This window comes from Mus pahari, chromosome 2 (genome assembly GCF_900095145.1).
Source record: "Mus pahari chromosome 2, PAHARI_EIJ_v1.1, whole genome shotgun sequence".
Lineage (NCBI taxonomy): Eukaryota > Metazoa > Chordata > Mammalia > Rodentia > Muridae > Mus > Mus pahari.
The window spans coordinates 62,447,955-62,472,473 of NC_034591.1; the positions used below are offsets into that span (position 1 = coordinate 62,447,955).

General features: G+C 41.3%; 1 protein-coding gene and 1 pseudogene across 3 annotated transcripts in view; one reads left to right on the forward strand and one right to left on the reverse strand.

The window, feature by feature from the left end:
- Positions 1-24,519, reverse strand: part of Tpk1 (thiamin pyrophosphokinase 1) — a 320,733-nt gene that overhangs the window by 4,166 nt on the left and 292,048 nt on the right. The window lies entirely within an intron of this gene.
- Positions 1,573-3,167, forward strand: LOC110315963 (annotated as a pseudogene). Its single transcript, XR_002380238.1, has one exon. The product of XR_002380238.1 is annotated as a eukaryotic translation initiation factor 4E pseudogene (transcript).

The following is a 24,519-nucleotide window of genomic DNA, read 5'->3' on the forward strand; positions in this document are numbered from 1 at the left end:
ATGACACATATATATTATATATGTAAATGATATATTCGAGAGAGAGAGAGAGAGAGAGAGAGAGAGAGAGAGAGAGAGAGAGAGAGAGAGAGAGAGACACTGCTTTTCCCAAAACTGCTTTGTTAGACTCATCCCAGGACTAGGGGTACACAGTTTTACAAACTTTGTTTTGGGGCAATATGAACTTTTGATATCATTTAATTAATCACAAAGGCAAAAGAGAGTGCTTTAGAATCTAGATAGTGAAGAATTAAGTATACACACAGTCACCTGAAATTGACAAGATGTGTTTTTGTTGTTGTTGTTGTTTTGCCTAGACAGTTCTGGAACTCACTCTGTAGACCAGGGTGGCCTTGGACTCAAATATCTGCCTGCCTCTGCCTCCTGAGTGCTGGGAAACTGCTCAGTGACAGCATATGTTTTAAGTCTAGAAACCAATTAGATAAAAATCCTAGTTTTAACTGAGCTCAAAGGATAATAGCATAAAATTGTTGCTGTGGTTGATAGCTGCGCATGAATTCCTTTCTGATTTTCTGAAAGCTAAGAATTCCAGGCTTTCATAGCTAGGAAACCATATCATGTATATTTGTTTTTGTAAGATATGATATATCCTAATTAGTTTTCAAATGGGAAAATTGAACTGGCTGTATTAGAACACATAGGAATGAGGCCTTTTCAGAAAACAGTTTAGTGAGCAAGACAACTATAAGGTAGGTTTTATTCTATAATATTGGCTTTTCCTGCAACAGCTAATTAATGGCACCGAGTGTGTGTGTGTGTGATAATGTCCCAGTTTACAGAAATTGAAATGAAAGAAGAAACTAACATGCATAAACTGAAAAAGGACAGTCCATTTAAGCTTACAATGTCACAGGCCTGAGTGGGAGCTGCTGTGCATGTGAAATCCTTCTCATACTTAGTCTGAGCCATAGGCTAGCATGGCTGGTTTCTTTGATCACAGAAGCTTCCTTCTGAAATGGGTGGTGGTTACTGCAGAGCTCCTAATCGGTCAAAGTACTGAGAAAGAACGGAGGGTTGAATGCTCAGCCCACGATGGGACATATGTGTCATCCCCCCACCTTCTTCCTTTACTGCCCCTGGGCTCAGGGAACTTCCTGGAAGAAGGGGTGGGAAGAAGGTAAGAACTGGAAGGAGGGTGTAGGTCTGTGTCTTCTAGGCATGGTGTGACCACTGTTCTCTTGAACCCATTACTTGCAAAGACTGCACAAATTTGGGTCCATCAACAATTATACTGTAGACAGGGAGGTGCTGATGAGGCCCCACCCCTTCCTGAGGATTTATCCTTGAGAGAGGAGAGGGGGACATTTTCTTCAACAGTGCAGTTAGGAGCCTGCCTTCTGCCCATTGCCTCTCACTGTCTATGCCAGCAATCAAATTAAACTCAATCTCACAATCTCTCTCTCTCTCTCTCTCTCTCTCTCTCTCTCTCTCTCTCACACACACACACACACACACACACACACACACGACAAGAAAGAAGAAGGGGAACTAACTTGGAGGGGGAGAAGAATGAAGGGGCTAGAAGGGATTAAGAAAAAGTATGGGGAGATCGATCTAAGATGGAACCGGAAACCACCCCTACCACTAATCCCCCACCTGCAGAAGAGGACAAAACAGAGTCTAATCAGGAGGTTGCTAACCCAGAGCACTATATTAAATACCCTCTACAGAACAGGTGGGCACTCTGGTTTTTTAAAAATGATAAAAGCAAAACTTGGCAAGCAAACCTTCGATTGATCTCTAAGTTTGACACTGTTGAAGACTTTTGGGCTCTATACAACCATATCCGGTTGTCTAGTATTTTAATGCCTGGCTGTGACTACTCACTTTTTAAGGATGGTATTGAGCCTATGTGGGAAGATGAGAAAAACAAACGAGGAGGACGCTGGCTGATCACACTGAACAAGAAGCAGAGACGGAGTGACCTCGATCGCTTCTGGCTAGAGACACTGCTGTGCCTTATTGGAGAATCTTTCGATGACTACAGTGATGATGTGTGTGGAGCTGTTGTTAATGTTAGAGCTAAAGGTGATAAGATAGCAATATGGACTACTGAGTGTGAAAACAGAGGTGCAGTCACACACATAGGGAGGGTATACAAGGAAAGGTTAGGACTTCCTCCGAAGATAGTGATTGGTTATCAGTCCCATGCAGACACAGCTACAAAGAGCNGCTCCACCACTAAAAATAGGTTTGTTGTTTAAGAAGACACCTTNTGAGTATTCTCACAGGAGACTGCGTCACGCAATCGAGATTGGGAGCTGAACCAAAGCCTCATCGAAGCAGAGTGGACTGCANTGGAGCTGATTCCATCNAAGTGTTGCTAAGATATAAGAGAAGTCTCATTCGCCTTTGTCTTGTACTTCTGTGTTCATTCTCCCCCACCCCCAATTTTTGCTAGTGTGTCCAGTATCCCAATCAAAGAATTACAGTATACGTCACCCCAGAACCCGCAGATGTGTTCCTGGCCCGCTCTGTAACGGCCGGTTAGAATTACCATGACACACACATTTGCCTTTCCACAGTATTCAAAAAAGAACATGCATTTCTATCACCTTAGCAGGAAAGATCTGGTTTTGTTCCACTCCATGCAGGAGCGGACTTTGCTGGTATGAGAGTCTGAGTACAGCTTTCTAGCAACCTTCTGTTTCCTTTCACAGCATTGACCTTGCTATCCTCTTGCTGATGGCTGCTAGATTTAATTTATTTGCTTCCCTCCTTGATAACATTAGTGATTCTGATTTCAGTTTTTCATTTGTTTTGCTTTTGTTTTTTTTTCTCATGTAACATTGGTGAAGGATCCAGTAATATGACAGAAAGGTGGAATAAACATTAAATTTGTGCATTCTTTGGTAATTTTTTTGTTTTTTGTAACTACAAAGCTTTGCTACAAATTTATGCATTTCATTCAAATCAGTGATCTATGTCTGTGTGATTCCTAAACATAATTGTGGACTATAAAAATGTAACACCATAATTACATTCCTAACTAGAATTAGTATGTCTGCCTTTGTATCTTTATGCTGTACCCTAACACTTTGTATTACTTAGGTTATTTTGCTTTGGTTACAATGGCTCAAGTAGAAAAGCGGTCCCATCCATATTAAGACAGTGTACAAAACTGTAAATAAAATGTGTACAGTGAATTGTCTTAAAAAAAAAAAGAAAAAGTATGGGAGAGTATGATTAAAATAAATTATACCCATGTAGCCATGTTATAGTGAAGCTCATCACTATATATTATTAATATATACTAATAAAACTCTTTTAAAAACCCAACAAATTCACTATATAATTCTAAGAAAATCATTATTTTGAATACTACAATAAAATCTTTACAGAAAAAAATTGAGAGTCACTTTGGGTTATGACTGGAGTCTCTTCACCCCCAAATATCTGAGGATTCAATATTGAAGTGCAGAGGAGGTGGAGCACCTCCCTGATCTGTGACACATGCCATTATAAATGTTTCAGATTTCAGAGTGTATGAATAAATAATGTTACCTTGAGGCTAGATCTCAAGTTGTTTTTAACACTGTGTACACACAAGCTAATGTTAACTTAGTATCTTATGTAGTGTAGTGATTACATTTTAACTCTTGTCTGTCACACAAGTCCCCTGCTGGTGTCCTGTGTGCAGACAACAAGTTTTATTTTTTTTTTCAACTTTTTTTTTTATTATTATTTTCTTTATTTACATTTCAAATGCTATCCCGAAAGTTTCCCATACCCCTCCCCCCACCTCTGTTCCCCTACCCACCCACTCCCACTACTTGGCCCAGGCCTTGCCTTGTGCTAGGTCATATAGAGTTTGGAAGACCAAGGAGCCTCTATTCCCACTGATGGCCGATTAGGCCATCTTCTGCTACATATGCAGCTAGAAACACAAACCCAGGGGATACTGGTTAGTTCCTGTTGTTGTTCCACCTACAGGGTTGCAGCCCCCTTCAGGTACTTGGGTACTTTCTCTAGTTCCTCCATTGGGGACCCTGTGTTCCATCCAGTAGCTGGCTGACAACAAGTTTTATATTATGGAGTATTTTGGATCTTTAGATTAGGGGTGCTCATCCTAAAAAAGAAACTGGCAGAAAGATTGAGCTTCATATATATTGGAGAAAAACCACTTTCTTATTTTCACTCTAGAGAACTTGTCTAGAACAAGGCTGAGTTTTTAGACCATTTAGAGTAAAAGTCAGATAGTCTTCTCTCCGATCTGCACCGGAGTACAGGGAGCCATACAGAGCTGCAGGAAAAACCAGTCCTTCAGATGAAGTCCTGATTCTAACAAAGAACAAGAATAAAACAGGCAATGGGATTACAAGCAACCATAGGACCTGGGCTTGGCCTCTGAGGAAATGTAAACACTGCATCCCTTGTATTCTTTTTCACCCATCTTCCTCACCTGTACTGATGACCCGTTGTTGTTGATGACCACATGGAGTAGTTGAACTCCCATTCTATTGAAATTTCACAGATGAGACAACTGGGTGTTGGCTGAGGCTAAGCTTAACTTTTGGGTTTCATATAGTAGAGAACTAGACCCCAGAAACACAAGAAACATTCTCATAGACATTTTGGTTTTCACCTTCTGTCCCAAGTTCTTCTAAGTGTAAGGATGAGAACCAGGAGCTTGTAGAGAAAAAGCTTCTCTCTGTCAAAACAGTGTGGATTCTTTCTTTGGGTAGACCCAAGTTCAAAGGCCAGCTCTCCCATTCACTCTCACCGAGCTGAGTGATTTACTGTGGACTCAGTTTCCTTAAGTGCAGAATATGAATTAACAGTCCTGGCTCCACAGGTGTGGTGTACAAAATGCAGGATCAGATATCTAACATAAAATAAGTACTCAGGAAATTTTCACCTCAATATATTTTCTCTGGCTATTCTCCTTAAAGAACAGTTTAGGGTTGTCTCTTATAATGAGAAGAGAGGGGTATAATGATTTGAGTAGTATAAAATACAAGTTACTAGAATAAAGATGGCTGGGTTGAATGAAGTAAGCTCATATCTTATTAAAGCTTGCTCTGTGAATACCGCCTTGATCATGTATGTGTATGCCTTTGTTTTCTACATATAACTGGCTCTTTAAATATGTGAGGTCTACATGTGTGGATTCAAACAGCCATGGGCTGAACATTTGGGAGAACACATCTTTTTCCTAGACATATACAGACTATTTATCCTTAGAATTATTTCTTGAAAAGTATAGTTACAGAAACAACTTATAATGTATTTATATTATAAAAGATACTATAAGCATTCTATACTTTGCTGTGAAGACCCTAGTTTACTTAAGGAATATGAAAGGTATGTATAGATTGTGTGCAAATACTGTGTGATTTTATAGAAGGGAATTGAGAGCCTTTATTATATAGTACTCAGAAGAGACCTGAGACCAGCCAGCATGGACATGGAGGGATAATATCATTTATCAGAGTTTGGATGCAGCAGGGACCACGGATTAAAGAGATTAGGTGTCTCTGCTCCTAATGGTCTCACGTTTTAGTAAAAGTGACAAGACAGGACAGATTCAATCATCTGCCATTCCATGAGAATTGTATCTCTTAGTCTAATTACACAGAATCTGATTATCATTACACATATCATTCCACAGTCTCACATGGAAGTTTATAAAAGGCACATGACTCTTAGTGTAAGTTAAGTTGTTTCAGAAGATTAAACCTTATGAATAGGTCCATAGATATTTGAAGTTTTAATATGCTCATTCTCACAGGCTGTCATCACTGCCTTTAGGTGGAGAAATACCTAGAAGAAGCTATAGGGAGACTACTGAAAAAAACTTAGAACTTAAAACAAACCAAACTTGAAAGTATCAAAAGAATATACCCTGTATCTGATAAAACGGTAGCGTACTGCCTGAGCTTGTGGCAGATAATGTATGTGTACTCCTTTTTTTTTTTTTTTTTTTTTAAATTTTTAAATTTATTTTTATTTTTCTGTTAGATATTTTCTTCATTTACATTTCAAATGCTATCCCCTGTCCTAGATTCCTCTCCGAAAATCCCCCAGACCCTCCCCAACCCCTGCTCCCCAACCCACCCAAAACCGCTTCCTGGCCCTGGCATTCTGCTAAACTGGGGCATAGAATCTTCGAAAGACCAAAGGCCTCTCCTCCCATTGATGGCTGACTAGGCCATCTTCTGCTACATATGCAGCTAGAGACACGAGTTCTGGGGGTTCTGGTTAGTTCATATTGTTGTTCCTCCTATAGGGCTGCAGACTCCTTCAGCTCCTTGGGTACTTTCTCTAGCTCCTTTATTTGGGACCCTGTGTTCCATCCGATAGCTGACTATGAGCATCCACTTCTGTATTTGCCAGGCACTGGCATAGCCTCACAAGAGACAGCTATATCAGGGTCCTGNCAGCAAAATCTTGTTGGCATCCACAGTAGTGTCTGGGTTTGGTGGTTGTTTATGGGATGGATCACCAGGAGGGGTGGTCTCCAGATGGTCCTTCCTTTCAGTCTCAGCTCTGTAACTCCTTCCATGGGTATTTTGTTCCCCCTTCTAAGAAGGGATGAAGTATCCACACTTTGGTCTTCCTTCTTCTTGAGTTTCATGTGGTTTGTGAATTGTATCTTGGGTATTCTAAGTTTCTGGGCTAATATCCACTTATCAGTGAGTGCATATCGTGTGTGTTCTTTTGTGGTTGGGTTACCTCACTCAGGAGGATATCCTCCAGATCCATCCATTTGTCTAAGAATTTCATAAATTCATTGTTTTTAATAGCTGAGTAGTACTCCATTGTGTAAATGTACCACATTTTCTGTACCCATTCCTCTGCTGAGTGACATCTGGATTCTTTCCAGCTTCTGGCTATTATAAATAAGGCTGCTATGAACATAGTGGAGCATATATCCTTATTATATGTTGGAGCATCTTCTGGGTATATGCCCAGGAGTTGTATTGCTGGATCTTCCAGTAGTACTATGTCCAATTTTCGGAGGAACTGCCAAACTGATTTCTAGAGTGGTTGTACCAGCTTGCAGTCTCACCAGCAATGGAGGAGTGTTCCTCTTTCTCCACATCCTCACCAGCATCTGCTGTCACCTGAGTTTCTGATCTTAGCCATTCTGACTGGTGGGAGGTGGAATCTCAGGGTTGTTTTGATTTGTATTTCCCTGATGATTAAGGATGTTGGACATTTTTTCAGGTGCTTCTCAGCCATTCAGTATTCCTCAGTTGAGAATTCTTTTTTTAGCTTGTACCCCATTTTTTAATATGGTTGTTTGGTTTTCTGGAGTCCAACTTCTTGAATTCTTTATATATATTGGCTATTAGCCCCACCCCCATTGGATTTAGGATTGGTAAAGATATCTTCCTAATCTGTTGGTTGCCTTTTGGTCTTACTGACAGTGTCCTTTGCCTTACAGAAACTTTGCAATTTTATGAGGTCCCATTTGTCGATTCTTAATCTTACAGCACAAGTCATTGGTGTTCTGTTTAGGAATTTTTCCCCTGTGCCCATATCTTCGAGGCTCTTCCCCACCTTTTCCTCTGTAAGTTTCAGTGTTTCTGGTTTTATGTGGAGTTCCTTGATCCACTTAGACTTGACCTTAGTACAAGGAGGCAAGAATGGATCAATTCGCATTCTTCTACATGCTAACCTCCAGTTGTGCCAGCACCATTTGTTGGAAATGCTGTCTTTTTTCCACTGCATGGTTTTACGTGAACACCTTGTGAGGCACTGTCTATTCCTTCTCCTCTTCTTCACATCTGATCATGCCATTCCTATGGGAAAGAATACCTGACGCTTGACTCTAATTGCAACAGGGATAGCTATCCAATGAAAACAAAGCAAAATACCTCCCTTGACCTGGCGACACACCTTGGCATAGCAGTTAGGACTCTATCACCTGGGTATTTCTTACCTCCTTGTTAGTCATTCTCTAGAGCTGTCTGTTCTTTGAGTAAGTCACACATCTCCCATTTTTATGGAAAAATTTCGATCCCCCTCAGGAAGTCTGCAAATTGGATGCACACAGACTGAGTTCACAGGTCCTGCCTTAGCCTGTATTACTCATTCTCCACCCACAGTGACTAAGTTAATAGTGGTTTGTCTGGTTGAAAAGGATGTGGTTCCTTCCCTAGAACACACTTGGCATTAGATGCTGACCATTTAGAATCTTAGTTCAGAGCATTAAAAAGTACCCAATGAGCCTGAAGCATCCTGTTGCAAAAATAAGAAAATGATCCAAAAACCTGTTTAGACATGTCACAAGGACAGAGTAGCTGGGGCGATTTGAGGTAGAAAGGAATGTTTAGGGAAATGTATAACAATACATTTAATAAAGAAGCCCCAAAGACAGGAGGAGAGAAGAAAATCTCTTTACAGAAGAATGTCAACGCTAAGGAAGAGTGACAGAAAGTCACTATTTTGCAGCAGGCAGTGTAATAACTGGGTCAGGTGAAACCATTAGTGCCAAATCACAAGCTGAAATGATGTTGGCAAGCGGATGATCACAGTATCAAAGTGCCACTCCTAGGTTGTTGTCAATTTCAGAAGAACAAAGGGAACAGCCAGATCTCGGGACCTTCAGATCTTAGCCAGATGATCAATGATCAAGCAGCATCAGAAATAAAAGGACAAACAGTGGTTACGTGCCTCCTGAGCTGATGCTGAGGAGGGATGAAGTACAATGTAAGTATTAATTTTTGCTTCAAACTGCTTGACCTGAATCCAAAAATGGATAATGAAACAGGTAAGTACTGATTGTGGCTGGTGAAGAGATTAGCTGCCAGGACACTTCATGTCATGAACCCCAAAATTAGTGGAGAGACTTCTCTGGCTCAGCAAAGCAAACAGTCATGTCAATTAAAGACAACACATCATTTTTTAAAAGTAGGCCTAATATTTTAAACACTTGAAAAAAAGCAATTGGACATATGTATGCATATGTTCTGAGTACCTCCGTCCTCAGTGTATACTTTGGGGGCAGTGCTAATGTGGGAAGAAGTGCTGGTCCTCAGGAGACTGGAGAGAAGGCCATGGGGTTCCAAGGAAGCACTGGCCTCTCTTCACCTGTTTCTGCATAAGCTAAGTCAACGCCACAGCTTTTGACTGATTTGCACTAAGACCATTCTGAATTGAAGAAAATTTGTCTGATTCAGACAGAAGTTGTGTACCAGAGATTCAGCCTCTGAGAGGAGCTCCTTCCAGAAGACTGAGCACAGAGCCTGGGACGAGGCAATGGATGAACATGCTGCTGGCACACTGAAGCTGTCCAAGCACAGCCTTTGCTTATACTTTGATGTAAAAGGGTTTTGATATTAACCTGCATTTTCAAGAAGAATGCCCTATGCTGTGACGATGGTGAGTGAAACTTGCCCTTATGCTGGCCTCTGATAACAGTCACATTGGGCTTTCCCTCTGAACTTTATCTCCCCAAACTCTGACCACTGGAGGCTTCCTGAGGCCAGCACTCAGCCCCTTTGCAGCCTAACAAGGAATCTTCAAGCATGAAAGCAAGGAAGACACTCCCCTTCACCTCTCAGTGGCTGCATGCCTCCTCTATTCACCTATGCATGCAGACGTCATACATCCATGCAACCCTGCAAGAGGCCTGGCAGGTGCCTGGGGCTTCAGATGCTCATTTACTAATTAATTTTAATTCTTACTTCTATTCAGCCTGTTATCCCAAAACACAACTAGACCAGAGAAGTTCTGCTATTTGTTAGAATCATGACCAATTATACCACTTTGAATCTCTCTTCTAATATCAATACTTTCCAATGCTTAGTTCTGCCTAAAATAAGCAAAAAACATATTTCTTTGTTTAAAACATATTCCCCAATATGTTACATCAACAGTGTATTCCATTCAGGACAGGCTCTTCAGAAGTTAAGGAGATAATTAGAGCTCCTTTTAGAAATAAAGAAAAGACCATTGGGTTTATAGGACAAAAAGGACAGTCCATGTCCATAAAATGTGACCAGTTTGCATTAATTATTTGGGTTAAGCTGTGTAAAACTGCCTGGAAATCTTCATTGTGTGCACAGAGAACACTGATTGACTACAAAAGGGCTGCTCTCCCGCACTCAGCATCTGGGAATCGGCACAGCATCCTGTGGACACTGGCGAGCTGGAAACTCTCCACAAAATATGAGAAGGATGACAGCATATAGCAGAGGTGATGTCCAGGACCAGGCTCTCATTCCAGGGTTCCTGGCTGGAGAACAGTGCAGGGTGGCTGGGCCTTGGTACCACCCTGGAGAACTAAGAGCCCAACCTTCCCTTCTACTATCTTCATATCCCATGAGTTTTGGGGGAATAATCCTCAGGTGACCTCAGCATCCACTTAGAAGATGCCAATAATGTCTGCCACTGTTATTTCTCACACTCTAAGGTGAAGACGAATGAGTTAATGCCGGAACACAGCTCTGATTTCTCTGGAAAAGCACAGAAAGTCTGTAATATAGCATCATTTCATCCACACAACGAGGCCTTGAAGTCACATTTGCTTCCATCTTTCAAATGTCAACTGAGATTATTATGAGTATATAAAAAAAAATCTAAATGGCACAGAAAAGTGAAGAAAGATGGGAAGATGTGTGGGAGCATGGAATGAATGCACAATGGCAAGTCTACAGTTGATTTCTAACCCCACTAAGCGAAGGAGGCAGAAGTCCGGCTCTTTAGAATTTAATAAGCCAACCAATCGCACACAGGCAAACAAAAACCAACCAGCATCAGTTAACTATCTCCTCAGGTCAGAGCAATGAGAGAAGGGAGAGGAAAATTTGAGAGAATTTTGTGAAAAGCTAACACAAAGCGAACTTATCTGACAAAGATTTTGCTGGAACTAATCTATTTACCTGGTGCTCCAGCAGCATGCCTCATGGTGGTGATGGCCTGGCTGCCTAACTAGAAGGCTAGATCTCAGTAGCCGAAAGCACCGGCTATCACTGATTCCTTGCAGGCAAACAGGCTTATGTTATGTAGTGGTGGCATCTGGATTAAGTTTTTCTGTGGGGAACATGAAAATATGGAAGTTGTGAAAGTCAGTGCTCTACTCTGGCTTGAGAAGTGACAAAAAGTAAATGCAGAAATAAAGTTATGCGGTCTTTCTTTCTTTCTTTTTGGTTTTATTTATTTTTTATTAGATATTTTCTTTATTTACATTTCAAATGTTATCTCTTTCCTGGTTTCCCCTCTGAAAACCCCTTATTCCCTTCCCCCTTCCCCTACTCACCAACCCACCAACTCCTGCTTCCCGGCCATGGCATTCCTCTATACTGGGGTATCAAGCCTTCACATGACTAAGGGCCTCCCCTCCCATTGATGATCAACAAGGCCATCTTCTGCTACATATGTAGCTGGAGCCATGAATTCCACCATGTGTACTCTTTGGTTGGTGGTTTAGTCCCTGGGAGCTCTGGGGTACTGGTTAGTTCATATTGTTGTTCCTCCTATGGGGCTGTAAACCCCTTCAGCTCCTTGGGTACTTTCTCTAGCTCCTTCATTGGGGACCCTGTGCTCAGTCCAATAGATGGCTGTGAGCATCCACTTCTGTATTTTTCAGGCACTGGCAGAGCCTTTCAGGAGACAGCTATATCAGGCTCCTGTCAGCAAGCTCTTGTTGGCATCCACAATAGTGTCTGGGTTTGGTGATTGTATATGGAATGGATCCCCAGGTCGGGCACTCTCTGCATGTCATTCTTTCAGTCTCTGCTCCGAACTTTGTCTCTGTAACTCCTTCCATGCGTATTTTGCTCCCCTTTCTAAGAAGGATCAAAGTAGCCACAGTTTGGTCTCCCTTCTTCTTGAGTTTCATGTGATTTGTGAATTGTATCTTGCGTATTCTGAGCTTCTGGGCTAATATTCACTTATCAGTGAGTGCATATCATGTGTGTTCTTTTGTGATTGGGTTACTATAATCAGGATGATATCCTCCAGATCCATCCATTTGCCTAAGAATTTCATAAATTCATTGTTTTTAATAGCTGAGTAGTACTCCATTGTGTAAATGTATCACATTTTCTGTATCCATTCCTCTGTTGAGGGACATCTGGGTTCCTTTCCAGCTTGTGGCTATTATAAATAAGGCTGCTATGAACATAGTGAAGCAAGTGTCCTTATTACATGTTGGAGCATGATCTGGGTATATGCCCAGACATGGTATATCTGGGTCCTCAGTGTTATGTGGTCTTAAGAGGAGAGGGTCAGAAATCCTGCTGCACCTGTAATGTGTGCATTACATAAGAATTAAAGGGGGGTGGACATGGCTCAGCAGTTAAGAGCACTAGTTGTTATTTCATAGGACCCAGGTTCAGTTCCCAGCACCCATATGGCAGCTCACAATTGTATGTAACTCAAGTTCCAGGCAATTTGATGGCCCCACAGGCAAAACACTAATGCACCTAAAATAAAAATAAAATCTCAAAAAGAATTAAAGGTGAGATGCAGTAATCTGCCTTCTCTTTTCACCATGGGAAAAACACTTCAAGGCACAAAAAGACTTACTTAAAATCCTCATTTGCAAATCTAGGGACATGGATGTTGTTATCAGATAAGGTATAAACAAAATCATAGCAACCAAATGAATAAAAATTAAGGCTTAAGAAATTTCCCACTAATGACAAGAAAATAAAGAAATGAAGAAAGACAATTTTAATGCTGAAAACATTCCTTAAAAGCTGAGTTATACTATCTTTTCATCCAAACTGGCACTGTGATCACCTGTCAGAGCTAGGGCTCAGGGGTTCTATGCATTGCATTTGGTGTCTCATGACCCATGTCTCTGTCAGGGGAAAACTGTCCCCAAGACAAAGGTGGTCCTTTTCATCTAAGAGCCTGTGTAAGAACAGCTGGGCCCACACAAGGATCTACTAATGCTACTCCTGGATTCAGGTGTCTGACACACCTGGGCTTCAGCTGTTCCCTGCTGTGCCTTCTGCCTGCAGGTCCCTCTCACGCTGGCACATGGCCAGAGAGAGTTGTGGATCTTATGTCGTTCAATAACTTATTTACTTCTCTTTTATTTTGATCAGTATTTAAATACATATCAACAGAGTCAATAGTTTATTTACTACATTTGTCATTTTGATGGATCCTTATCTTCTGAATATTTTAAACTTCGGAATCAAAGAGTAATAGTTGCTTTAAAAACTCTTCCAGGAATTAAGACGTCCTGTTTGAATAGTACTTAGCTCTGTATGGATTTTGTAGTATGTAGCTGTGGTGGTAGGTTTTAGGAACATAGCTTATGTAAGCAATATGTGTGTGTGTGTGTATACACATATATGCATATATATTGGGGGGGGGTTGAGACAGGATTTCTCTGTGTAGTGCTGGCTATCCTGGAACTCGCTCTGCAGACTTGGCTGGCCTCAAACTCACAGAGATCTGCCTGCCTCTGCCTCCCAAGTGCTAGGATTAAAGGCAAACACCACTACTCCTAGGCTAACATATGTGATTTTACATGTCTCAAAAAACTGTGAAGTGAAGGTGAAAAACAATTTTCTTTTTAAGTGTTAGGCATGAAACATATTGAACTTTATAAGATACTTAACAGGCTTGATGATACAGCTTCATGACCCTCACATGCAGAACCTTAGTGCACTAGATAAGCACATCCACACCGTTAAACTTCAAAGCCAAGGAGGCTGTGTTCTTTAACAGTGTAGTTGGCTGCATCAGACGCAGTGCTTGTGAAAACTGCTAGTCTTGCTAGTAAGTGATACATGCAGCTGGCTTCTAAGATGAGAATGAGAAGGATCTATTTTCTGTTGTTTTTGCTACAAATCCAGGGAACAGAGGACTATATTCAGTTCCCGGGTAAGAGGCCATCGGGATGAATAGGAAAATATGAAGGTCACTAGTTAACTTCTGTCTGAATTCTTTCAGCATAGTTATTTTATAGCATTGAGAAATGGCAACTAGAAAGAGAAAGAAAATACCACACCTTGTCAGGCTGCCTCTCCTTAACAAGAGTGAAGGGCACCCTCATTGGCTATTGGCTGCATTCAACTGTCACTTAGGATGACATTTCTATCCCTTCTACTTGTTTGACACACTTTAACACTTTGTGAAAATACTGCCACTGTCCACACAGATATTCACATGGTTTATTCTATCTGAGAGTAACCCCTAAGGACAGAATGGAGAGCTGTATGCATACTTGCAAAGGGTTTTAAATTACAAGTGTGGTCATACTTTTTAAGTGCAAAGTTTATTGTGTAATGTATCACAATACTGTGCTGGGTTTTGTGATGTTCATTACAAAAGAACAGATGGACTGCTTAAAAGAGCAGTGACATGGCGAGCTGGAATGGTCCAGGCCCAAAGGCTGATTACCTCATCTCAGGTGAGGCTTAGCTCCCAAATAGTCATTTCTTGCCAGTCTGTGAACTAATATTCTGTGACAAAGATAAAAAATCTTTTGGAATTTCTTGACCTAGTAGATCACTAGCGTTTTTACCAACCCCAAAGCTAAGAATGCCATCAGACAGCATCTTAAACCTACAGAAAAGCGGCCTCTATCTCATTGTAACTGCCTTACTGATGTATTGATGAATGTATTTTAAATTTCCCTTGATTTATGACTTTTCTTAGTAAAAACAAAATGTCATGAAACTGCTGCCAAGTGGACACATGGATTTAAGGCAACCCAAATCTGTGTTCCTAAGTCACAGTCACTCAAAATGGCTCTGGAGTAAACGCTAACTCTTACTCACCTTAAGGTGAGAGCTGTGCTTTTTGAAGAAACAGCTGTTTTATATTCACACGGGAGCTGTTCTTGATTAATATAATCTGACAGTTCTAGAAATCTCACTTCATCAGGGAACTCTCAAACGTCTCCTTTGTCTGGTTCACATGAGCATTTACCCACACTGAAGATAACACTTCTCTAGTCTGCTCACTCCCCTGAGACAGAAGAGAGCCGGCATCCCTGGCTCACCTGTTATTAACTTTGGGCTTAGTACCAGCTATACTTGGCACATTTATTGAACGAACAACTGAATACCTGGGTAAAGACTGGGTAGTACCTATAACAATAAGTTGGACTTCAACTTTCTAGCCTGCTTCTTGAGCATCTGGGAGATTGACCCAGATCAAGCCACTCTCCTTTGGTATTACTCATTTGCCCCAAGTTCTCAGTCAAGGGTTTTTAACTGATGTCACAGATAGCTCTCTCAGAGCTTGACATTTCCTTAAGTTTCTGATCGAAGCTTAAAAGTCCTGGGTTTTCCAGAGTTTATTTAATGTTGCATCCAGGTTATCTTACATGACATGTTCAGGGCATAGGAGATAAAGACACATGGCTGCCATATATGCCTGTAGACAGGGGCCTAGCATGACTCTCTTCTGAGAGGTTTCATACAGTGGATGCAAACAGATGCAGAGACTCAAAGGCAAACATTAGGTGGAGCTCTGGGAGTCTTGTCAAAGAGTCAGGGAGGGGGAATTGAGGGAGCTGGAGGTCAAAGACACAACACGAAGACATACAGAGTCAACTAACCTGGGCCCATCGGGGTTCATAGAGACTGAACCACCAACCAATGGACTGAACCTAGGCCCCCTACATATTTGTAGCGGATGTGCAGCTTGGTCTTCATGTGGCTCCCCTAATTGGCAAAAGAGCTGTTTCTGCCTCTGTTCCTTTTAGCTGTACTGCCTTGTCTGGCCTCAGTGGGAGAGGATGCACTTAGTCATAATGCAACTTGATATCTCAGGATTGGTATTCATGGAGGGCAACTTGATGTCCCAGGGCAGGTTGGTATTTATCCATGGGGGGGCTTCCCCTTCTCATCAGAGAAGAGGAGGGAGTGCTGGGGGAGGGGGACTGTGAGGGTGGCCCTGGGAGGAGAGGAAGGAACAGGCTGCAATTGGGATGTAAAGTGAATATATAAATAAATTAATGAAAAAAGAAAGCCCAGGCTCTTTCTGCATGCTGAAGCCAAGGCTTTCTCTGAATGTTGGTTTGTGCATGCTACATTTGTTGCATAAAGCTTCAGGTTTTTTCCTACCAACTGGCTTCTTTTGTATGTTAATCTCCATGGTGGGTTTTCCTTAGTCTTTACTCTCCTGCCACTCTGCAGGCTTGCAATTTAACATAACATTAGTGGGGAAGTCACAACTCTCCCAGGTGACAAAAAGGTGCCTTCTCTCACTGGATGCAAAAAGCATTTTCTACATGGTTCAGTGGATTTACCACTGGTGGAATACACCCCATTAAAATTTCTCATCAGACTGTGAAGAAAAGAGAAATATATTATGTGAGGAGAGACAGAGTGAAGGTTTACCATATGATCAATCAATGGTAAGACACCCTTGTTTCCCTTATCTGCTAGGAGCAAGGGAATTTCTGAAATACTAACAATTCTCCAAATACACACCCTCTGACAAACCATTAATCATAACGTTTATCATGCCCTAAAGTATACATTTGTAAGGTGAAATTCTTAAACTCATGAAGCCTAAATAACTAGTATGGATAAGAGGTAGGTTCGACAGTTCTGTAGTATAATTCATTTTAATACTCAGTTTAATATGCCATATTTGAACTCTGCAATTCCATATCTGAAAAAGAAATTCGCAGCATGACTGGCAGTAACTTTGAGATCAGTGAAACAGAGAGAAAACTTTCCACTGCATACATGTGCGGAGCTGTCAAATGGAGCTAATCAGTGATAATTTAAAAAAGAACTTGAAAAAAATTCTAGTCCTGAGTAGCTATGAAGGCTTAGATAATAACTTTTAGAATCTACTTATATGGGAGACCACTAACTTCACAGTGCATCTGGCCTGTGCTAATAATATGCAGATATAAAAACTATATTAGGTGAGTTTTCAAGTTTTTCTCTCCTTTAGCCACATGTCTGAAAGAGAGATTGCTCCACATTCACAACTGGAGTTTGTCTCTTCTAAGGGTCAGAATGCAGTGTAGATACTGTCTCCTTCAGGACTCTGGTGGGAATCCATGGCCTCACACATATACCACCAATGAACTAGGCTGCTCATTGTTTTGATGTATGCATTACATATAGTATTTCTCTTCTCTCCAGTGCTCTGGATGTCTGTTGTCCCAGCCTTCTTGTGACTTTGATTGTTGGTACCTCTTTATTATATTTTCAGGTCTACTCATCTCTCACTGCCTTCTATGAACATTTAGACATGTACAACTTAATTTTAATTTCTTACATTATTTCTAGAAATTCCTTATCTTTGTGGTATTATGAGTGACTGTTGAGTCCCTACTGTATCCCAGGTTCCACATTCTTTTGACTAAAGCAACACTGGACTCTGAATGTAAAATCACTTCACATGTCAATCAGAACAAGGTGGTAAGCTCTGAGCATGTACACAAAGTCCACATCATATAATATGAAGATTATGAACTATCATCTGTAAGAATCTACAGGAAAAAAGAACTAGCCTAGGAAACTAGCCTGCTGACAGTCAGACATGTTACAAGTGAGACCACTATTTCTATGAATAATCCAGGAAGCAAAACAATAATTCCGCTAAGCATCAGCTTCAAATGGTTAGGGCTTGATTAATGAATAGCTTCCCTATTTTTGGCTCCTATTTTAGGATCAACAATAGAAGTGTACCATGCTCCTGGGACCCAACTCAGCCTGCACCCTGCCTGCAGAGCCCGCTCAGTCTTTTCCTGCCAGCAGTTTTCCATTAGAAAGCTATGTTACTCCTCTTTCTCCTTTGAGTCTGCTGAAGTGACTCTGAAAATGGCCTCTGACATTTTTGGGGTTGTTGTTGGTGATCTTTATGTATCTCCATAGAGGAAATGAGAAAAGGGGAAAGTACTACACTTCAAACACTATGATTGTGTATTTTAAAGCTCCTGGTTGTGCCTATTTCAAAACCTACAATATGCCCCTGTGCTTCCGCACGCCTGATATGTCCTTTGCTGCAACATCACAGTAGACACCTCTTGTCTCCAGTGCTCTGCATGCCTGTTTCCCAGGCTTCTTGTGACTATGATCACTGGCCACTCGTTGCTGTATCTTCATGTCTGCTCATCTCACCTTTCTGAGTGGTTAGAGGTTGTTGAAGCTCTCATCTCTTCACTCTCACTTCATGCCCTCTGCCCAGGCCTCTGCTGAGTCCCTCACACATGTCAGGCCCAAGCATTGCATTACTTCTCTACTCTTCTCTCCCCACCAAGCAACTTTGGTAATGCAAGCTCCATCTGACTACTCAATTAAACTGGACCAAGATCACCAAGGACTTTATAACGTGTATTCTTAGTGTCCAAAATTGTGAGTGAGCATGTAGGAAAATCTGATACTTCTGGGCTTCTTAGTTTCAGAGATGCCCGAGCTAAGCGCTGGCTTGTAGCTTTACTAGAATGACCCTCACTGCAAGTTTGGGAAAGTGTGATGCAGAATCATTCCTGTTTTGCAACCCTAGATTCACAGAGGGTCAGTCATGCCCTGCAAAACACATACCTGTTCTTCCTCCTCTCTCTGCGATAGCATCAGTATCCTATGGCAAAATACCCTGACTGTCCATCCTTATCACGAATCCAGAAACATGAAGTATTGCCTGTTGTATACTGGGTATCACTATTTTCTATCTTCTAAAGCAGTGCCTGACACATGGAATAAACCTAAAGAATAAGATAATAAAAATACTCAAATAATGACTTCTGTTGGGAGATGTGGTGTGCTTTAAAAGCATGTAGGTCCTTAAAAACGCTTCAATATTTGAGGCTTCCCAAGATTTTACCTGTTTACACTGAATTCAGTGAGGAATAAGAGGAGCCAGTCACTCTTTTCCACCAAGTCACCCATCTATATTTAAAAAGAAAGACTTACAGTGTTATCCGGTAATCTCTATCATTTACCTTTATTACAGCTGGACAATATTAGTTTGTGGTATGAACTGAGGGGCAGAGCTGTGGAGTTTTCTGTTTCCCATTATTTATGTGTATAAATATTGAAATTCCTGGCATTTAACTTTGAAATCTGCTGCTTTGGGAAAGTAAAGTATAATTAGAGTTGAACAAAAGAAAGAGAAAATAAGAACTCAGATTACTGCATTGTTTTCTTCTCATGGAAGCAATTTATGTCAGACAGAGGACAGAGATAGCTGGAAAAACAATAGGTGTTAGCATAAATCAGGGGTGGGTGGAGAGAGAGAGAGAGAGAGAGAGAGAGAGAGAGAGAGAGAGAGAGAGAGAGAGAGGACTCGAATTCCAACTGAGCCAAGCAAGAGAACCAGAGTGAGATTGGGAGCTCATTCTAGCCCTGTCAGAGCACCCAGGAAATTCCAACTTCAGCAGGAACAAGAAGGTCTCTTCGCCATTCCACTTAAATATTGTTAGGCCCATAGGAAAACAGCCACTGAAGAGTCAAAAATTACTATCAAAACTTGCTTAGTAAGTAGAATAACCTTCTTTCCTTAATCGAAGGGTCATTAGATAGGACAGTAGTCCACACTGCCTTAACGAAGGGTTGCAGGAAGGGTTTCTACAGCAGTCCAGCACAGGAAACAAACAAGTAATGGCCTTTAAAAAATGTCTGACAGGAAACCTATAACTTAGGCAATGAGGATTTAGATTTAGGTTTTGAGGGTGAAGATATAGTGCTCAAAGTAATTTTCATAGACCAGTGGTCATCAATGTATGGTTTGTGACCTCTTTGTGGGTCGAATGACCCTTTCTCAGGGTTGCCTATGACCAACTCCATAGCAGATACTTATATTACGATTCATATCAGTAGCAAAGTGACCGTTATGAAGTATCAGAGGAAATACTTTTATGCAGGAGTTTACCACAGCATGAGGAGCTGTATTAAAGGATGGGAGTATTAAGAAGGTTGAGAAATGCTGGCACAGATGGAAGCAACACACTTTTGGATGCCTTACTGAAAGAAGAGGAAGGACTGACATTACATGAAAGCTTACTGGGCCACTCTCTATAGTTGAGGTCCTACATATAAATGGACAGGAAACATGTTCCCAACTCTACAGAGCAGAGGAAAGTACCAATAAATAGAAGTAGAAGTGAGAGCACTTTAAAAGACTGGAAACTGGACATGCTGAACTTTCGGAAGTTCACATCAATAGAAACTGTGAATTTAATAATCACACAGACTTGCCAGCTCTGTGTGAAGCACAGAAGGCACAGCTACTTCTGCCTGGAGAACAGACTTTGATATCTGTGACTTAAGCCCTGCCTGCCTTCCAGTTTCCAAAGGGGAAAGTATTATAATATATGCTACAAAGCAAGGAAACAGCTCTAGGCACAGGCACTACTGCAGTTCTTTGCTGGGCTAGTTATTGAAAAGAATGTCCAACTAATCATCTTCAGGAGTGAAGGTTTCCTTTTCAAAGAGGAGAGCTTTACTCTGTTTTAGCTTGGTGACGTGTATCATACTGCAGATGAAGGGAGGTGTTGAATATCTTCCCAATGGGTATCTGTCAGCAGATTTTTGAGATAGCCTTGAGTGATCTGAGATTTTTGTCCCTGGGCAATCTCATTCTACTTTGTTCATGTTATCTGTATATAATAAATATTACCAGAGCAAAATGAAAGAAAAGAAAGCAAGACTCAAACGATCATCAAGGAATAGTGATAAGCCACAGCACTATACAAGGTGGAGTTTATGGCATGTGAGTTAGACTTTAGTAAAGCTGAACGTATATAAAAGCAGTCCTTAAATAAAAACACTACATAAAGTAACACGACAGAAAAGCCTCAAACCAATTTCAGAACCAACCAGCCTGCCTGCCTGCCTGCCTGTCTGCCTACCTACCTACCTACCTACCTACCTACCTACCTACCTACCATCCAACCACAAGGTCAAATTAAACATTAACTGTCAATAAGCAACAGCAACTGTCTTTGGATTAGTAAAGTAAGTGGTAGTTGTGATCTTTTTACTTTATTAATTTCATGTCTAATATCCTTGTCCTTCATGATTCTAGGATGGAGAAAAAAATTCTGAGCTGTTCCATTTCTACCTCTAAGAAGCTTAAAAGATAAAATGTAATGCTCAAATAAGACATTATATATTTCAAACATGCTATTCTGAGTTATTTATATTGTTATATATATTTAAATATATGCCCTTTCCATCTACATAGATTACTCTAGATATCTTGATTAGATAAATAGTATTTTATTAGTCTGACACTCAGGACAGCAGCAAATTCAACTGCTGTCTCTCTAGGACAACTGACCTAGAGGAAAAAAAAATAGAGTTGTAATCTACATGGACACTGTAGCAATGTCCTGGCATGATATAACAAGATAACTTATACACACTAAAACAAAGTTATTCGTGTTGCTCAGTGTTTACACTAGACACCAATTTTGGAGATCCTTCCTTTATTATTTTTTTTGGTGGTGGTAAGAGAAAAAAAATCTCAGTGAGTAACGTTTCTTAGAGTGTATGTCATTGGTAAGATGTCTGACATGACTTCAATGTTGTTGTCATCACTTTCTCTGTCAATTTCAATGCTTTAGAGCCATGACAGAAAAGAAAACAAAGGCCATGTGTGTGGGGCATTGGGCTACACACAGACAATCTAGTTTCCAGTTGAGGCTAGTTGTTGAACCCCGAGACCTGGTGGTGATAATTCACTTACATGGGACTGAAGGAGTTCTCTCATGTTTCCTGGAACTCTGGCTCCTGTAGAAGTTACTGCCCCCCTCAGCCCCCACAAGAGAAGCATGGTTAGTAGTCACTTAGGCTATGTCCCAAGCTTCTGACCTTCAAGCTAAACTCCTCCCCAGTTACCTACCAACAGAAAAGATAGCAGCATACTTTAAGAGGGGCTGTTTGGCCCCTCCTCGCTCTCACTCCTCTTGCTCTCCCCTCACTATCTTCCTCTCTCTCCCTCTTACTCTCTAGCCTTTTCTCTCTCTCTCCCTTTCCCCTTTGTCTCCTCTTGGCCATGGCCAGTCTCTTTCTCTCTCTTTTACCTTATCTTTTTTCTCCCTGCCTTTCTATAATAAAGCTCTAAAACCATAGACAGTCTCTGCTCATTAAGGCCCACTGCGCAGACTCTCGCCTGTGTGGGAATCTCTCTCCCCAAACCCGCTCTCTCCCATAACCCCGGGGCATAGGGTGTCACTCTGGGGACCCAGGTCAGGGGCTGCCCCTTGTCCCCCCCCCACGTTGAGTGGGGTCAGTGGCTTAGATGCCCACTTGGGGCAGAGTGGAAAGCATCTGGCAGCCCTCCCATGTCTGCCTGCCCAGAGCATTAGAGGAACTCTGGCCAGATGTGGGCTATCCTCCCTTCCCCCTCTTTTTCTCGTCCCCTTTTAGTTCCTACACATGTTCACTAGCCATTAGTTTAGTTCCTACATTAGGCTAGCCATTTCTCACAATGCAATGGAGGTCTTTATTTATGGGCAACTAAGAAGAGATTGGGTTACCATTGATACAAATAGGGTCTTGGAATTGTCCCAAAGACTATCTAGGAAAAGCATGTTTCCTGGGGGACTCAGGAATTAGGACTGTGAAGGATTTGTATTTCAATCAACAGTCCTGAAGGAACTCAGAACTAACAATGACTGTCTCTAGAGATTAACACTCTCAATCAGGATATTTAGAATATTGTTGTAAAATAAAGCAAGTACACAACCAACCAACCAACCAGAATTTTATAAGCCACAGTATAGTTTCATTTTCTTCCCATCTAGGACTACACTGCTGTGAGAAGAATATTTTATCTCCAGTCCAAGAGAGACACCAGGAGCATGGCCAAGGTGGATGTCTAACACAGTGTGTTGATGGGCAGAGCAGCCATACACCAGGTGCTATGGAAACAGATCCAGTTTCAGAAAGCCAAATCTTTCCTCAGCGGCAACTCTGCAGGGGATGTTTTATACCACCAACTTAGCACCTTTGATATTTATGAGGTACCTACAATGTGATACTTAGATACATATTTACACTGTAGAATAATCCAAGCTAACAACAAATCTACCACCTCACATACTTTCTTGTGAAGATATTTAAAGCACTCAGCAATTTTGAAATGCACAGCATTATTCATTGCTATAAGCACTATTCTATGTGAATGTATCAAGGTGCTGTCCTACCCAGTCCAAATTCAACTCTGTCCCCTTTGATCAGTGTTTCCCCTTTGTGCATTCCTCTTCCCCAGTGGGGCTAATCACCACTGCACAGTCTTCTAGGACCTCAGTTCCGTCAGTTCTACAGTCTTATTTACTGTTCTGCAGCTGTGTTCAGATACCATGACCAACAGCAGCTTACAAGAAGAGTTTACTCTGGCTTCCAGTTACAAAGGGAACTTATGACAGGAGACGATAACCAGAGTAGAAGGTTGAGTTATCACACCTGGACCACACATAGGAAGAAGAGATTTGGTAGTGGGATGGGATATTAACTCTCAAAGTCAACCCTTAGTGATGCACTTACTCCAGCAAAGGGCCCATGCTAAAAGTTCCTAACCTCAAACAGTGCCACCAACTGGGAACCAAGTGCTTAAACTCAGGAGTCTAAAAGGTGCATTTCTCATCCTAACCTCCACATCCATCCAGATGTTCTTATCAGCATTATTTCCTTTGTTCTACTAAGCTTAAGTTTACTGACCCTGAACTATTAGAACCCCTGTGTAAGGGAAGGGGGTCTAACAAGGTATTTATTATAGAATACTCTTTATGTGTTTTAGAGCAATATGTGCTCTACTTTGTTGGTTGGTATGGCCCACACGTCTCTTAGGTTCATCAGGTCTAGTGTTTGCTCAAATCTATTGTCTCCTTTTTAATGTTCTCCTTTCCATTGTACTTACAGAATGTGTGACATTTGCCATCACCTTATCTATATGTCCCAGTCTATATGTTTTTAGAACTAAGAAATGTTGCATTTTGTTTTGAATCCATTCAGTCACTGTGCTGTTATTTCAAGTAACTACTGACAGGTAAGACTTACTACAGACATTTTATTTTTTACAGATTATTTTATAATCCTCTATTATTTTTCTTTTAGTTTTACCAGTTCCTTTGTGAAATACTGTACTTATGAAATAGTATGCTTCGAGTTCTTTGTCTTTTTATATTCTGCATAACTTTTTTCCCAATTTTTACTAGGCATTTACTTCATTTACATTTTAANTGCTATCCCCAAAGTCCCCTATACTCCCCCCCCCAACTCCCCTAACCACCCACTCCTCCTTCTTGGCCCTGGTGTGCCCCTGTACTGGGGCACATAAATTTTGCAAAACCAAGGGGCCTCTCTTCCCAATGATGGCGGACTAGACCATCTTCTGCTATACATGCAGCTAGAGACACGAGCTCTGGGGGTACTGGTTAGTTCATATTATTGTTCCATCTATAGGGTTGCAGACCCCTTTAGCTCCTTGGGTACTTTCTCTAGCTCCTCTATTGGGGGCCCTGTGTTCCATCCGATAGCTGACTATGAGCATCTGCTTCTTTGTTTGCCAGGCTCTGGCATAGCCTCACAAGAGACAGCTATATCAGGGTCCTTTCAGCAAAATCTTGCTGGTGTATGCAATAGTGTCTGCATTTGGTGGCTGATTATG